An 18316-nucleotide genomic window follows, 5' to 3' on the forward strand; every position below is an offset into this window, starting at 1 on the left:
GTACTGAAACAACATTTTTAGTGACACTGCTTTTTCAAGCATGCCCGCTCGCTGACTTTTATGCCACATTACCTCTGACTGATGAACAACCATTGGACTATTGGCTCAGACTGAACGGGGCTATGGAGGTTGCTGAAGACTGCCTAAAGAGACAGAAGAAGAGTGTTGAAGACCTGTCTCGTGAGCTCACAGTCATGTTCATCAGACATTGCCCTAATGCTGAACTGTCGCTTATCTTTTAAGTGCAAACCATTACAGCAGTGGACCGCTGCAGATGTTCATGAGAGGTTGGATGAATACAGGAGGGAGCAAGAGGTACTCTTACTTATCTAAGGTGACCCCAGCCATCGCAACAATGAAGCAGGAAGTTTGGTGCTGTCATGCCAATCACCATGCCTGCTGTGATGACCCCACGTGGAAGTAGCTAATGCGTTGCCTTCTCCAGCCCAAACTATTCAGGGCTCAGCTGAGCCGATGGAACGTATCCTTGCATTGCTGGAGCGTGTGCTGGAGCAGAGGCCACAACAAGTCTGACCGTAAGTTCCAACAAAGAGAATAGGAGCAAACTGATGTCTAATGGGCCATGTAACGTGTGCGGGATGCTGGACATGATACTTACTTTCACTGCAGGGCCAATCACCTCTGCTTTCTTTGTCATGTAGCTGGCCACGCACACTCTAAGTGCCCCAAGGCCGCAGCTCTGAGCACAGCTGGTGGAGACCCTACAGTAATCACTGCTCAGCTCCCGGGAAACTAGTAGGCCTGCATGTAGAAGGGGAGAGTGTTGGGCCTTTTGTAGAGTCCCCATCGGTGAGAGCTGTTGATTTGGAGTCTGTATATAAAAGTGTTTGTGACGAAATGGAGACTGAGAAGAGTATCATAATGCAGAACACACAGAGACTTTCCCCATATGATGATTTATTCTATGCCAAGGTGTTAATAGGAGGAGAAGTAGAAGTGAGAGCTATGCTTGACAGTGTGTCCATGGCTTGTACCTTGAGCTCTAGGGTCTTACCTGAACTGTTGCATGCAGGAGTGTTGAAAAGTCCATCATTGAGTCCTACAGAGGTAGTCTTGGTTGGTTGTGGTGGGTTGAAGACGAGGCCTTCGGGAGTATGTGAGCTGGAGATGGAGGTGTACGGCTGTAGAGTTGCCGTGCCTACACTGGTGGTTGAAGGCCAGAGTGATGACCTCATATTGGGCAGCAATCTCCTAAAGCACTTGATTCGCCACCTGAAGACTAATGGAGATCTCTGGAAGAGGGTTTTATACTCCTGTGTGTGACGGGGGTGAGGAGAGCAAGCGAATCAACATGATGGCTAATGTGGAGAGATGGCGAGACAGTGAAGTACCTGACAAAGTTGGAACTGTGAGACTAAAAGGGGCTGGGACTCTAGAGCCTATGCAGGGCAGACTACGAAACACTCAGAATCTATCAGCGGGCAGTGCTGTTCTCATTGAGCCCAGCAGTTCAAGGTCAACACCAAGGTCAATCCTGGTAGGGAGGACAGTAGCTCTGCTGCAGGGGGGATGGGTGGCTCCCTGTTAGAGTGGTAAACCCTTCTCAGAAGACAGTGTGACATTGAGACGAAACGCCACTCTAGCCGATGTCTTTCCTTGCATGGCTCTAGAGGACTTTGACTGTTCTTGTGTGAATGATGATTCGTCAGCAGCTTTTCAGCAGCAAGTGCAGAGGACGGCTGATATACTCACTGACTGCCAAGATGACTTGACACTGACTGATGACGGTTCCAGCCAACTTCACTATACTGACGGACCTGACAGTTCAAGCAGTCCTGAGGTCTTACGTGACTTAGGTTTGACTGATATTGATGTCGACTCCTGTCAAGTGTCTCCTGCTGGTAAGAAGAAACTCATCCAGCTCATAGCTGAGTACCAGTCCATTTTTTTCCAGGCACAAGTTGGATTGTGGAAAAGCTTCTGGATGTCTTCACCGCATTCAACTGAGTGATGAGAAACCCTTTCGGATGCCCTACCGACGCCTTTCACCAAATCATTATGAGAAGCTCAAGCAAGCATTGAATGAGATGGAAGAACGTGAAATCATAAGGAAGTATAGTAGTGAGTTCGCCTCTCCCCCTTGTCCTTGTATGGAAGAAATCTGGAGACCTGAGACTCTGTACTGATTTTCGTTTGCTCAATGCTCGCACCATCAAGGACGCACACCCACTCCCTCACCAGGCTGATGCGCTGGCTGCTTTAGGTGGAAATGCCTTTTTCTCGACAATGGACCTTACCTCTGGCTACTACAATGTGGAAGTGCATGAGGATGACCGGAGATTCACAGCTTTTACGTCGCTATTTGGATTGTACGAATACAATCGTATTGCCACAGGGGTTCTGTAATAGTCCTGCAACCTTTATGAGGATGATGCTAAACATCTTTGGGGATCAGAACTTTCTTAGCCTGCTGTGTTACCTTGACGATGTCTTGGTCTATGCACCCACATAGACCAAGACACAACGCAAGAAGAGTACTGTTACACGTACGCAAGTCAGGTAGGACTTACGCACACACACAGCTGTCTACGAGGCAGAAGAGGTGTAGGTGCAGTTTCGCCCTCTTGTGGTTTAACATTTAAATGCAGGCGGAGCTGAATAGTGGTGTGTGTGTGTTGCAGGTTCCAATCTTGGTCTGAGATGTCCAGGCGGAGCTGAATAGTGGTGTGTGTGTTGCAGGTTCTAATCTTGGTCTGAGACGTCCAGGCGGAGCTGAATAGTGGTGTGTGTGTGTTGCAGGTTCTAATCTTGGTCTGAGATGTCCAGGCGGAGCTGAATAGTGGTGTGTGTGTTGCAGGTTCTAATCTTGGTCTGAGATGTCCAGGCGGAGCTGAATAGTGGTGTGTGTGTTGCAGGTTCTAATCTTGGTCTGAGATGTCCAGGCGGAGCTGAATAGTGGTGTGTGTGTTGCAGGTTCTAATCTTGGTCTGAGATGTCCAGGCGGAGCTGAATAGTGGTGTGTGTGTTGCAGGTTCTAATCTTGGTCTGAGATGTCCAGGCGGAGCTGAATAGTGGTGTGTGTGTTGCAGGTTCTAATCTTGGTCTGAGATGTCCAGGCGGAGCTGAATAGTGGTGTGTGTGTTGCAGGTTCTAATCTTGGTCTGAGATCTCCAGGCGGAGCTGAAGAAGTGGTGTGTGTGTTGCAGGTTCTAATCTTGGTCTGAGATGTCCTGGCGGAGCTGAATAGTGGTGTGTGTGTTGCAGGTTCTAATCTTGGTCTGAGATGTCCAGGCGGAGCTGAACAGGATCAGCAGCAGAGAGAACGATGAGACCAGCAACAGTAACAACCCTAACCCCAGTACTGAGACCAATGAAGAACAGACATGAACAGACCTCCTCACCCCTACCTCACCCCCCAGACAGATCACAGACCAGATATGAACAGACCACCTCCCCCATCCTGACCCCTACCTCACCCCCCAGACAGACCACAGACCAGATATGAACAGACCACCTCCCCCATCCTGACCCCTACCTCACCCCCCAGACAGACCACAGACCAGACATGAACAGACCTCCCCCTATCTCCCTTCCTCGCCTCTTCTGACCTTGCCTTCCCACCGCAGACCAAACATGAAGAGACCAGACCTCCCCCTCCTCACCCCCCAGTGAGACCACAGACCAGACCAGAGAAGACATGAAGATCTCCCCTCACTTCTTCCTTGGGCCTGAGAGAGAGTGGTATGGGGATGGAGGGAGGAAGTGGGAGAGAGCGATAGTGGGAGGGAGAGAAAGAAGGGAGGGAGGGAGAGAGACCCGGAAGAAGAGAGAGAGCGGGAAAGTGCGAGCGAGATCAAGAGAGGATGGAGAGAGAGAGGTGTGTTCCCCTTTCACCAGATGAAATATTTGGGTTCAACTTGATGCTGTATATGGATGTACTGAGATACTGTAGGAATTGTGTGTGTGTACGCAGATAGGGATGGAGAGTGTTACAGACAGAGCCATATAAAGAGAGAGTTTGGCCGTTGAGGTTTGAACCAAAAAGCATCGTAATGTTCTGGTATGATGTCATAAGTCTATGGCAGACATGTTGACGGTATCCTAAACCAAGCTCACTAGTTTAACTAACATAACTGATATAATTATAAACCAAGCTGACTAGTATTTGTATTTGTAATTTATTTATTATTGATCCCCATTAGTTCCTGCCAAGGCAGCAGCTACTCTTCCTGGGGTTTATAAAGGATCCCCATTAGTTCCTGCCAAGGCAGCAGCTACTCTTCCTGGGGTTTATACAGGATCCCCATTAGTTCCTGCCAAGGCAGCAGCTACTCTTCCTGGGGTTTATAAAGGATCCCCATTAGTTCCTGCCAAGGCAGCAGCTACTCTTCCTGGGGTTTATTATGGATCCCCATTAGTTCCTGCCAAGGCAGCAGCTACTCTTCCTGGGGTTTATTATGGATCCCCATTAGTTCCTGCCAAGGCAGCAGCTACTCTTCCTGGGGTCCAGCAACATTAAGGCAGTTCATACAATTTTTTAAACATTACAATACATTCACAGATTTCACAACACACTGTGTGCCCTCAGGCCCCTACTCCACCACTACCACATAGCTACAGTACAAAACTCCATGTGTACGTGTGTATAGTGCGTATGTTATCATGTGTGTTTATGCATGTGCCTGCGCCTATGTTTGTGTTGCTTCACAGTCCTTGCTGTTCCATAAGGTGTTTTTTCATCTGTTTTTTAAATCTAATTTGACTACTTGCATCAGTTACCTGATGTGGAATAGAGTTCCATGTAGTCATGGCTCTATGTAGTACTGTGCGCCTCCCATAGTCTGTTCTGGACTTGGGGACTGTGAAGAGACCTCTGTTGGCATGTCTTGTGGGGTATGCATGGGTGACCGAGCTGTGCGCCAGTAGCTCAAACAGACAGCTCAGTGCACCCAACATGTCAACACAAGTAGTGATGAACACAATCTCTCCTCCACTTTGAGCCAGGAGAGATCGACATGCATGTTATTAATATTAGCTATATAATATTGGGTGTTGCATAACTTTGTTTACGAAATAAATGAAATAAATATGTAATTGTTGTGTTATTTGTTCACTTATGTTCCCTTTATCTAATATTAGGTTTTGGTTGAAGATCTGATAACATTCAGTATCACAAATATGCAAAAGTAGAGCAAATTAGAAAGGGGGCAAATACTTTTTCATAGCACTGTATACACTCTGTTACAAGTCTCTCCAGGAACATCTGGTAATCATCATGGGCACTCCCATTCCTTTGATGTTATTACTCTTTACCCCTGTCAGTATATCCTGTCCATCAATCATGCTATCATAAACATCAGTAATCTCCTTTGACATAACGGAATGTAGACTCCGTGGCACCAAACCACTTATCCACTAACTCTCCCCTGGTCCCCACGATACTATGACATGACATCATTACAACCTGTTTACTCCACATGGATCGCAAAGCATCATGGGGGGGGTTGGGAGGAGGAATGGAAAGCATCATGTGAACTGTCTGGGGCGTGGGAAGAGGAATGAAAGCATCATGTGAACTGTCTGGGGGGTGGGAGGAGGAATGAAAGCATCATGTGAACTGTCTGGGGGGTGGGAGAAGGAAGGGGAAAATAGTGTTGGGTAATAGAGAATCTAAGGACTATTAAACATTTTGAAAACTTTTAGCTGGTTTTAGACCGGTAGTTACCTCTACAGAGTGCTGGGTTAGAACAAGGATGAGGCGGATGTCCAGGTAATTTTTTTTGATGATCCACACACTCACATCCAGCACCTGACTTGTGACTGACAAGAATTGTCTGAGAATGATTGTGGTTCTGAAAAGAAAGGATAAATAAACTTTGGAATGGGATGTGATATGCATGACATGAAAGTGCAAGCTACCATACAACACTGTAATAAGGCCAAGCATAAATGAACTATTAAACAGGCTCTATAAGGTGAGACGTCTTTTACATAAACAAATATATAGCAATTTAGAAATGTCTACAGAATATAACCCAGAATATAGCATGAGAGATATACACAAATAATATGGCCTAGCACCACGCATGAGAAATGCTAACAAATGGCTAATCGCTAATAAGCATGCTAAATCCTAATGCTAGCGGGAGCGCAAGCTAGCTATCAACCTCAATACAAACAGTAGTTATAACAATAAGCAATCTTGAGCCCCAAAAACAACAAGGCATAAACCTCTTAAGACACTTTTAGATGCACGTACACTAAAATATCAGACAGCAAAGGTATTGTGACCACAGGAGAAAGTAGTAGGATGGAAAACATGGGATGGTGAACGCACATTTCTGAATGAAGGCATGTTTCTGACATCTTCCCTGCTCGTGCTGGGGTCCTACACTGAATGTCCCAGGAATACTGACTGCTGATAGGCTAACATAATATTTACTGGCGTGACCTTGACCAATAAGAACTAAAGGATAGTTGGGTCTTGTGAATAGGAGACTAGGAACGGGCCGTTTTTACAGGAAGGGAAAGCATCATATGGTCTGTCTGGGGGGGTGGGAGGAAGGGAAAGCATCGTGTGTGTGTAGGTGGAGGAAGGGAAAGCATCATGAGTGTGTAGGTGGCGGAAGGGAAAGCATCATGAGTGTGGAGGAAGGGAAAGCATCATGTGGAGGAAAGGAAAGCATCATGAGTGTGTAGGTGGCGGAAGGGAAAGCATCATGTGTGGAGGAAGGGAAAGCATAAGTCTGTAGGTGGAGGAAGGGAAAGCATCATGTGTGGAGGAAGGGAAAGCATAAGTCTGTAGGTGGAGGAAGGGAAAGCATCATGAGTGTGTAGGTGGCGGAAGGGAAAGCATCATGAGTGTGGAGGAAGGGAAAGCATCATGTGGAAAAGGGAAAGCATCATGAGTGTGTAGGTGGCGGAAGGGAAAGCATCATGTGTGGAGGAAGGGAAAGCATAAGTCTGTAGGTGGAGGAAGGGAAAGCATTGTGTGGAGGAAGGGAAAGCATCATCAAATCAAATCAAATCAAATCAAATGTTATTGGTCACATGCGCCGAATACAACAGGTGCAGACATTGCAGTGAAATGCTTACTTACAGCCCTTAACCAACAGTGCATTTATTTTAAACAAAAAAAGTAAGAATAAAACAACAACAACAAAAAAGTGTTGAGAAAAAAAGAGCAGAAGTAAAATAAAGTGACAGTAGGGAGGCTATATATACAGTAAAATAAAGTGACAGTAGGGAGGCTATATATACAGGGGGGTACCGTTGCAGAGTCAATGTGCGGGGGCACCGGCTAGTTGAGGTAGTTGAGGTAATATGTACATGTGGGTAGAGTTAAAGTGACTATGCATAAATACTTAACAGAGTAGCAGCAGCGTAAAAAGGATGGGGTGGGGGGGCAGTGCAAATAGTCCGGGTAGCCATGATTAGCTGTTCAGGAGTCTTATGGCTTGGGGGTAGAAGCTGTTGAGAAGTCTTTTGGACCTAGACTTGGCACTCCGGTACCGCTTGCCGTGCGGTAGCAGAGAGAACAGTCTATGACTAGGGTGGCTGGAGTCTTTGACAATTTTGAGGGCCTTCCTCTGACACCGCCTGGTATAGAGGTCCTGGATGGCAGGGAGCTTTGCCCCAGTGATGTACTGGGCCGTACGCACTACCCTCTGTAGTGCCTTGCGGTCAGAGGCCAAGCAGTTGCCATACCAGGCGGTGATGCAACCAGTCAGGATGCTCTCGATGGTGCAGCTGTAGAATTTTTTGAGGATCTGAGGACCCATGCCAAATCTTTTTAGTCTCCTGAGGGGGAATAGGCTTTGTCGTGCCCTCTTCACGACTGTCTTGGTGTGTTTGGACCATGATAGTTCGTTGGTGATGTGGACACCAAGGAACTTGAAGCTCTCAACCTGTTCCACTACAGCCCCGTCGATGAGAATGGGGGCGTGCTCAGTCCTCTTTTTTTTCCTGTAGTCCACAATCATCTCCTTTGTCTTGGTCACGTTGAGGGAGAGGTTGTTGTCCTGGCACCACACGGCCAGATCTCTGACCTCCTCCCTATAGGCTGTCTCATCGTTGTCGGTGATCAGGCCTACCACTGTTGTGTCGTCGGCAAACTTAATGATGGTGTTGGAGTCGTGCCTGGCCATGCAGTCATGGGTGAACAGAGAGTACAGGAGGGGACTGAGCACGCACCCCTGAGGGGCCCCCGTGTTGAGGATCAGTGTGGCAGATGTGTTGTTACCTACCCTTACCACCTGGGGGCGGCCCGTCAGGAAGTCCAGGATCCAGTTGCAGAGGGAGGTGTTTAGTCCCAGGATCCTTAGCTTAGTGATGAGCTTAGAGGGCACTATGGTGTTGAATGCTGAGCTGTAGTCAATGAATAGCATTCTCACGTAGGTGTTCCTCTTGTCCAGGTGGGAAAGGGCAGTGTGGAGTGCGATAGAGATTGCATCATCTGTGGATCTGTTGGGGCGGTATGCAAATTGGAGTGGGTCTAGGGTTTCTGGGATTATGCTGTTGATGTGAGCCATGACCAGTCTTTCAAAGCACTTCATGGCTACAGACGTCAGTGCTACGGGTCGGTAGTCATTTAGGCAGGTTATCTTAGAGTTCTTGGGCACGGGGACTATGGTGGTCTGCTTGAAACATGTTGGTATTACAGACTCAGTCAGGGACATGTTGAAAATGTCAGTGAAGACACTTGCCAGTTGGTCAGCACATGCTCGGAGTACACGTCCTGGTAATCCGTCTGGCCCTGCGGCCTTGTGAATGTTGACCTGCTTAAAAGTCTTACTCACATCGGCTACGGAGAGCGTGATCACATAGTCGTCCGGAACAGCTGGTGCTCTCATGCATGCTTCAGTGTTGCTTGCCTCGAAGCGAGCATAGAAGTGGTTTAGCTCGTCTGGTAGGCTTGTGTCACTGGGCAGCTCGCGGCTGTGCTTCCCTTTGTAGTCTGTAATAGTTTTCAAGCCCTGCCACATCCGACGAGCGTCAGAGCCAGTGTAGTATGATTCAATCTTAGACCTGTATTGACTCTTTGCCTGTTTGATGGTTCGTCGGAGGTCATAGCGGGATTTCTTATAAGCGTCCGGGTTAGAGTCCCGTTCCTTGAAAGCGGCAGCTCTACCCTTTAGCTCAGTGCGGATGTTTCCTGTAATCCATGGCTTCTGGTTGGGGTATGTACGTACGGTCACTGTGGGGACGACATCATCGATGCACTTATTGATGAAGCCAGTGACTGATGTGGTGTACTCCTCAATGCTGTCTGAAGAATCCCGGAACATGTTCCAGTCTGTGCTAGCAAAACAGTCCTGTAGCTTAGCATCTGCGTCATCTGACCACTTTTTTATTAACCGAATCACTGGTGCTTCCTGCTTCAGTTTTTGCTTATAAGCAGGAATCAGGAGGATAGAGTTATGGTCAGATTTGCCAAATGGAGGGCGAGGGAGAGCTTTGTATGCGTCTCTGTGTGTGGAGTAAAGGTGGTCTAGAGTTTTTTTCCCTCTGGTTGCACATTTAACATGCTGGTAGAAATTAGGTAGAACGGATTTAAGTTTCCCTGCATTAAAGTCCCCGGCTACTAGGAGCGCTGCATCTGGATGAGCGTTTTCCTGTTGATTAATGGCCTTGTACAACTCATTCAGTGCAATCTTAATGCCAGCATTGGTTTGTGGTGGTAAATAGACAGCTATGAAAAATATAGATGAAAACTCTCTTGGTAAATAGTGTGGTCTACAGCTTATCATAAGATACTCTACCTCAGGCGAGCAAAACCTCGAGACTTCCTTGGTATTTGATTTTGTGCACCAGCTGTTGTTTACAAATATACAGAGACCGCCACCCCTTGTCTTACCAGAGTCTGCAGTTCTGTCCTGTCGATGTAGAGTATAGCCCGCTAGCTGAATGTTATCATTGTTGTCGTTCAGCCACGACTCCGTGAAACATAAGATATTACAGTTTTTAATGTCCCGTTGGTAGGATAACCGTAATCTTAAATCGTCAATTTTATTCTCAAAAGATTGAACGTTGGCTAATAGGATTGATGGGAGAGGCAGTTTACTCGCTCGCCGTCGGATCCTTACGAGGCACCCGGATCTGCGTCCGCGATATCTCCGTCTCTTCCTCACGCGAATGACGGGGATCTGGGCCTTGTCGGGTGTCTGTATGATATCCTTCGCGAACGCCTCGTTGAAGAAAAAATATTTGTCCAATGCGAGGTGAGTAATCGCTGTCCTGATATCCAGAAGCTCTCTTTGGTTATAAGAGACGATGGCAGAAACATTATGTACAAAATAAATTACAAATAACGCGGAAAAACACACATAATAGTACAATTGGTTAGAGGGCTGTAAAACGGCAGCCATCTTCTTCCGGCGCTGTTCATCATGAGTGTGGAGGAAGGGAAAGCATCGTGTGGAGGAAGGGAAAGCATCATGAGTTTGTAGGTGGAGGAAGGGAAAGCATATGTGTGTAGGTGGAGGAAAGGAAAGCATCATACAGTGAGGGGGAAAAAGTATTTGATCCCCTGCTGATTTTGTAAGTTTGCCCACTGACAAAGACATGATCAGTCTATAATTTTAATGGTAGGTTTACTTGAACAGTGAGAGACAGAATATCAACAACAACAAAATCCAGAAAAATGCATGTCAAAAATGTTATAAATTGATTTGCATTTTAATGAGGGAAATAAGTATTTGACCCCTCTGCAAAACATAATAATAATAATATGCCATTTAGCAGACGCTTTTATCCAAAGCGACTTACAGTCATGTGTGCATACATTTTTACGTATGGGTGGTCCCGGGGATCGAACCCACTACCCTGGCGTTACAAGCGCCGTGCTCTACCAGCTGAGCTACAGAGGACCACAAGGTACAGTTCTTGGTGGCAAAACCCTTGTTGGCAATCACAGAGGTCAGACGTTTCTTGTAGTTGGCCACCAGGTTTGCACACATCTCAGGAGGGATTTTGTTCCACTCCTCTTTGCAGATCTTCTCCAAGTCATTAAGGTTTCGAGGCTGACGTTTGGCAACTCGAACCTTCAGCTCCCTCCACAGATTTTCTATGGGATTAAGGTCTGGAGACTGGCTAGGCCACTCCAGAACCTTAATGTGCTTCTTCTTGAGCCAATCCTTTGTTGCCTTGGCCGTGTGTTTCGGGTCATTGTCATGCTGGAATACCCATCCACGACCCATTTTCAATGCCCTGGCTGAGGGAAGGAGGTTCTCACCCAAGATTTGATGGTACATGGCTCCGTCCATCGTCCCTTTGATGCAGTGAAGTTGTCCTCCTCCTCCAAACACGGCGAGTTGAGTTGATGCCAAAGAGCTCGATTTTGGTCTCATCTGACCACAACACTTTCACCCAGTTAATATAATAAATAATAATAATAATAATATGCCATTTAGCAGACGCTTTTATCCAAAGCGACTTACAGTCATGCGTGCATACATTTTTGTGTATGGGTGGTCCCGGGGATCGAACCCACTACCTTGGCGTTACAAGCGCCGTGCTCTACCAGCTGAGCTACAGAGGACCACGTCAATGAATAACCACGTCAGTTCTCCTCTGAATCATTCAGATGTTCATTGGCAAACTTCAGACGGGCCTGTATATGTGCTTTCTTGAGCAGGGGGACCTTGTGGGCGCTGCAGGATTTCAGTCCTTCACGGCGTAGTGTGTTACCAATTGTTTTCTTGGTGACTATGGTCCCAGCTGCCTTGAGATCATTGACAAGATCCTCCTGTGTAGTTATGGGCTGATTCCTCACTGTTCTCATGATCATTGCAACTCCACGAGGTGAGTTCTTGCATGGAGCCCCAGGCCGAGGGAGATTGACAGTTCTTTTTTGTTTCTTCCATTTGCGAATAATCGCACCAACTGTTGTCACCTTCTCACCAAGCTGCTTGGCGATGGTCTTGTAGCCCATTCCAGCCTTGTGTAGGTCTACAATTTTGTCCCTGACATCCTTGAAGAGCTCTTTGGTCTTGGCCATGGTGGAGAGTTTGGAATCTGATTGATTGATTGCTTCTGTGGACAGGTGTATTTTATACAGGTAACAAACTGAGATTAGGAGCATTAAGAGTGTGCTCCTAATCTCAGCTCGTTACCTGTATAAAAGACACCTGGGAGCCAGAAATCTTTCTGATTGAGAGGGGGTCAAATATTTATTTCCCTCATTAAAATGAAAATCAATGTATAACATTTTTTACATGTGTTTTTCTGGATTTATTTGTTGTTATTCTGTCTCTCACTGTTCAAATAAACCTACCATAAAAATTATAGACTGATCATTTCTTTGTCAGTGGGCAAATGTACAAAATCAGCAGGGGATCAAATCCTTTTTTCCCTCACTGTAGGTGTGTGTGTAAGAGGAGGAAGGGAAAGCATTTATTAATCCCCTGATTGTGGTGTGTTGCTAATAAACCACTGTACAGGTGCAAATAATAAACCAGGTGTACAGGTGCTAATAATAAACCACTGTACAGGTGCTAATAATAAACCAGGTGTACAGGTGTTAATAATAAACCACTGTACAGGTGCTAATAATAAACCACTGTACAGGTGCTAATAATAAACCAGGTGTACAGGTGTTAATAATAAACCGCTGTACAGGTGCTAATAATAAACAGCTGTACAGGTGCTAATAATAAACCACTGTACAGGTGCTAATAATAAACCAGGTGTACAGGTGCTAATAATAAACCAGGTGTACAGGTGCTAATATAAAAACCAGGTGTACAGGTGCTAATAATAAACCAGGTGTACAGGTGCTAATAATAAACAAGGTGTACAGGTGCTAATAATAAACCACTGTACAGGTGCTAATAATAAACCAGGTGTACAGGTGCTAATAATAAACCAGGTGTACAGGTGCTAATATAAAAACCAGGTGTACAGGTGCTAATAATAAACCACTGTACAGGTGCTAATAATAAACCAGGTGTACAGGAGCTAATAAGAAACCACTGTACAGGTGCTAATAATAAACCAGGTGTACAGGTGCTAATAATAAACCGCTGTACAGGTGCTAATAATAAACCAGGTGTACAGGTGCTAATAATAAACCAGGTGTACAGGAGCTAATAATAAACCACTGTACAGGTGCAAATAATAAACCAGGTGTACAGGTGCTAATAAACCACTGTACAGGTAATAATAATAAACCAGGTGTACAGGTGCTAATAAACCACTGTACAGGTGCTAATAATAAACCAGGTGTACAGGTGTTAATAATAAACCAGGTGTACAGGAGCTAATAATAAACCAGGTGTACAGGTGCTAATAAACCACTGTACAGGTGCCAATAATAAACCAGGTGGACAAGTACAGGTGCTAATAATAAACCAGGTGGACAAGTACAGGTGCTAATAATAAACCAGGTGTACAGGTGTTAATAATAAACCACTGTACAGGTGCTAATAATAAACCAGGTGTACAGGTGCTAATAATAAACCACTGTACAGGTGCTAATAATAAACCAGGTGTACAGGTGCAAATAATAAATCAGGTGTACAGGTGCTAATAATAAACCACTGTACAGGTGCTAATAATAAACCAGGTGTACAGGTGCAAATAATAAATCAGGTGTACAGGTGCTAATAATAAACCACTGTACAGGTGCTAATAATAAACCACTGTACAGGTGCTAATAATAAACCAGGTGTACAGGAGCTAATAATAAACCACTGTACAGGTGCAAATAATAAACCAGGTGTACAGGTGCTAATAAACCACTGTACAGGTAATAATAATAAACCAGGTGTACAGGTGCTAATAAACCACTGTACAGGTGCTAATAATAAACCAGGTGTACAGGTGTTAATAATAAACCAGGTGTACAGGAGCTAATAATAAACCAGGTGTACAGGTGCTAATAAACCACTGTACAGGTGCCAATAATAAACCAGGTGGACAAGTACAGGTGCTAATAATAAACCAGGTGGACAAGTACAGGTGCTAATAATAAACCAGGTGTACAGGTGTTAATAATAAACCACTGTACAGGTGCTAATAATAAACCAGGTGTACAGGTGCTAATAATAAACCACTGTACAGGTGCTAATAATAAACCAGGTGTACAGGTGCAAATAATAAATCAGGTGTACAGGTGCTAATAATAAACCACTGTACAGGTGCTAATAATAAACCAGGTGTACAGGTGCAAATAATAAATCAGGTGTACAGGTGCTAATAATAAACCACTGTACAGGTGCTAATAATAAACCACTGTACAGGTGCTAATAATAAACCAGGTGTACAGGAGCTAATAATAAACCAGGTGTACAGGTGCTAATAAACCACTGTACAGGTGCCAATAATAAACCAGGTGGACAAGTACAGGTGTGCTCAAAGGGCGGGCTGGGTATCAGGTGTATAAAATCAGCACTCTCCTATATGTCACGTTTTCAACTCATAACAATATGCAACTCCGCAGAACTCCAAATATTTAAAAAAAAAAGTGAGTGCATCCATTTTTAGTATGTGTTGTATTATGTGATCCTTGCAGGAGTTGAACCCATAACCTTAGCACTCTTACCTGAGCTAGACAGGACCACTCCTTCATGGAGGACTTAGGGCTCCATTCAATCTGTAGCGTTGAATCAACGTTACAGCGTAATTGACATTTAAAGGCAATGTTCCCGCGTTGGTTGAGACTGCATTCACGGTAAACGCTGCATTTGTCGACTCAATCGGAAATTACCTTTAAGTTTCAAGCATAAGGCATAATGGGTGGACTGGCAGCTATTTTGAGCGTAGCCATGTCAGGAAGTAAAAGCAGGAAGTGTACCCTTCAATCGGTGCTGTGATTTGTTGAGTCAACTCAACTGACGTTACAACAAATACATTCCACTGCATGAGCCACATCAGTTAGCATCATGAATGAACATTCTATATTACCATGGCTATCCAGCATCAGTTGATAGAACATTCCAGAATTACCAGGGAAATTATTGCATCGAGAAGAAGAAAAATAAAACAAAAATGTTGTCACATACACCGGACATGTGCAGTGAAATGTGTTGTTTTACAGAGTCAGTCATAGTAGTACAGCGCCCCTGGAGCAAATTAGGGTTAAGTGCCTTGCTCAAGGGCACATCGACAGATTTTTCACCTTGCCAGGCTGCCCATTGCGAGTGTACCCATGAGTTTACCAGTCAAATTGCCAGGGTTAGAGCTTCCAAGCCTGTTCTATTCATTCTATTTCTGGTCAGCCTTGTTAAGAGGGTCTTTAAAAACAACGTATAGCTTGGTATCCTCACTGGTAGCCACACGTACAGTAAGGCATTTGATAGGGGTTAATCAAAATACAGTCATTAATAACATCTTAGGACTAGTCCCATGATGAGAGACGATGGGTGGGTTAATGTGGTTCCATATCTGAATGAGATGATTACATGCGGCCAAACAAGGAAGCAGACACAGTATGGATACGTTTATCACTTCAAACATCTGATTGATAAGCCCAGACTCACGTGTGGCACAATATATTTTCAAAACCTCAGTAACAAACCAATAAAACATCCAATAATGAACAGAGAAAAGAGAAATAACTGATAGTGTAGCAGAACAGCTCGTTGGATTCACACGTGTTCAACTGCTATATAAACAGAGTGACTCAGAGACAAACACACTCATACCACCACACCACCAGTCTTCCAAACTACCATAGTCTCAGACTATCAGACTGGAGTACTACCAGATTATCTGACTGAAGTACTACCAGACTATCTGACTGAAGTACTACCAGATTATCTGACTGAAGTACTACCAGACTATCAGACTGAAGTACTACCAGACTATCAGACTGAAGTACTATCTGACTGAAGTACTACCAGACTATCAGACTGAAGTACTATCTGACTGAAGTACTACCAGATTATCTGACTGAAGTACTACCAGACTATCAGACTGAAGTACTATCTGACTGAAGTACTACCAGACTATCTGACTGAAGTACTACCAGACTATCAGACTGAAGTACTACCAGACTATCAGACTGAAGTACTATCTGACTGAAGTACTACCAGACTATCTGACTGAAGTACTACCAGACTATCAGACTGAAGTACTACCAGACTATCTTACTGAAGTACTACCAGACTATCTGACTGAAGTACTACCAGACTATCTGACTGAAGTACTACCAGACTATCTGACTGAAGTACTACCAGACTATCTGACTGAAGTACTACCAGACTATCTGACTGAAGTACTACCAGACTATCTGACTGAAGTGCTACCAGACTATCTGACTGAAGTACTACCAGACTATCTGACTGAAGTACTACCAGACTATCTGACTGAAGTACTACCAGACTATCTGACTGAAGTACTACCAGACTATCTGACTGAAGTACTACCAGACTATCTGACTGAAGTACTACCAGACTATCTGACTGAAGTACTACCAGACTATCTGACTGAAGTACTACCAGACTATCTGACTGAAGTACTACCAGACTATCTGACTGAAGTACTACCAGACTATCTGACTGAAGTACTACCAGACTATCTGACTGAAGTACTACCAGACTATCTGACTGAAGTACTACCAGACTATCTGACTGAAGTACTACCAGACTATCTGACTGAAGTACTACCAGACTATCTGACTGAAGTACTACCAGACTATCTGACTGAAGTACTACCAGACTATCAGACTGAAGTACTACCAGACTATCAGACTGAAGTACTATCTGACTGAAGTACTTCCAGACTATCTGACTGAAGTACTACCAGACTATCAGACTGAAGTACTACCAGACTATCTGACTGAAGTACTACCAGACTATCAGACTGAAGTACTACCAGACTATCTGACTGAAGTACTACCAGACTATCTGACTGAAGTACTACCAGACTATCTGACTGAAGTACTACCAGACTATCTTACTGAAGTACTACCAGACTATCTTACTGAAGTACTACCAGACTATCTGACTGAAGTACTACCAGACTATCTGACTGAAGTACTACCAGACTATCTGACTGAAGTACTACCAGACTATCTGACTGAAGTACTACCAGACTATCTGACTGAAGTACTACCAGACTATCTGACTGAAGTACTACCAGACTATCTGACTGAAGTACTACCAGACTATCTGACTGAAGTACTACCAGACTATCTGACTGAAGTACTATTCTAGAAGAGTATTAGAGAAGTCTTCACTAGCAAAGCTAAATGATTCAGAGAGGAAATCCTTCACTTTTTCAGAGAATACTTTGTATGTTTGTATGTTGGGTTAACAGTCTGTTTGTATGTGAGGTTAACAGTCTGTTTTTATGTTGGGTTAACAGTCTGTATGTGGGGTTAACAGTTTGTTTTTATGTCGGGTTAACAGTCTGTTTTTATGTGAGGTTAACAGTCTCTTTGTATTTCGTGTTAACAGTCTGTATGTCGGGTTAACAGTCTGTTTTTATGTCGGGTTAACAGTGTTTGTATGTGGGGTTAACAGTCTGTTTGTATGTGGGGTTAACAGTCTGTTTGCATGTGGGGTTAACAGTCTGTTTGTATGTGGGGTTAACAGTCTGTTTGCATGTGGGGTTAACAGTCTATTTGTATGTGAGGTAAACAGTATGTTTGTATGTGGGGTTAACAGTCTGTATGTGGGGTTAACAGTCTGTCTGTATGTGGGGTTAACAGTCTGTTTGTATGTGGGTTTAACAGTCTGTTTGAATGTCGGGTTAACAGTCTGTTTGAATGTCAGGTTAACAGTCTGTTTGAATGTCGGGTTAACAGTCTGTTTGAATGTCGGGTTAACAGTCTGTTTGAATGTTGGGTTAACAGTATGTTTGAATGTCGGGTTAACAGTCTGTTTGAATGTCGGGTTAACAGTCTGTTTGAATGTCGGGTTAACAGTCTGTTTTTATGTCTACTTCGTCAACCATTTTGAAAAGAAGGTTGACGACATCCGATCCTCATTTATTAAGTCAAATGACACCGCTCGTCCTGCTCACACTGCCCTACCCTATGCTTTGAGTTCTTTCTCCCCTCTCTCTCCAGATGAAATCTTGCGACTTGTGACGGCCGGCCGCCCAACAACCTGCCCGCTTGACCCTATCCCCTCCTCTCTTCTCCAGACCATTTCCGGAGACCTTCTCCCTTACCTCACCTCGCTCATCAACTCATCCTTGACCGCTGGCCATGTCCCTTCCGTCTTCAAGAGAGCGAGAGTTGCACCCCTCCTCAAAAAACCTACACTCGATCCCTCCGATGTCAACAACTACAGACCAGTATCCCTTCTTTCTTTTCTCTCCAAAACTCTTGAGCGTGCCGTCTCTAGTCAACTCTCCTGCTATCTCTCTCAGAATGACCTTCTTGATCCAAACCAGTCAGGTTTCAAGA

Source organism: Coregonus lavaretus (genome assembly GCF_964263955.1).
Source record: "Coregonus lavaretus genome assembly, chromosome: 7".
Lineage (NCBI taxonomy): Eukaryota > Metazoa > Chordata > Actinopteri > Salmoniformes > Salmonidae > Coregonus > Coregonus lavaretus.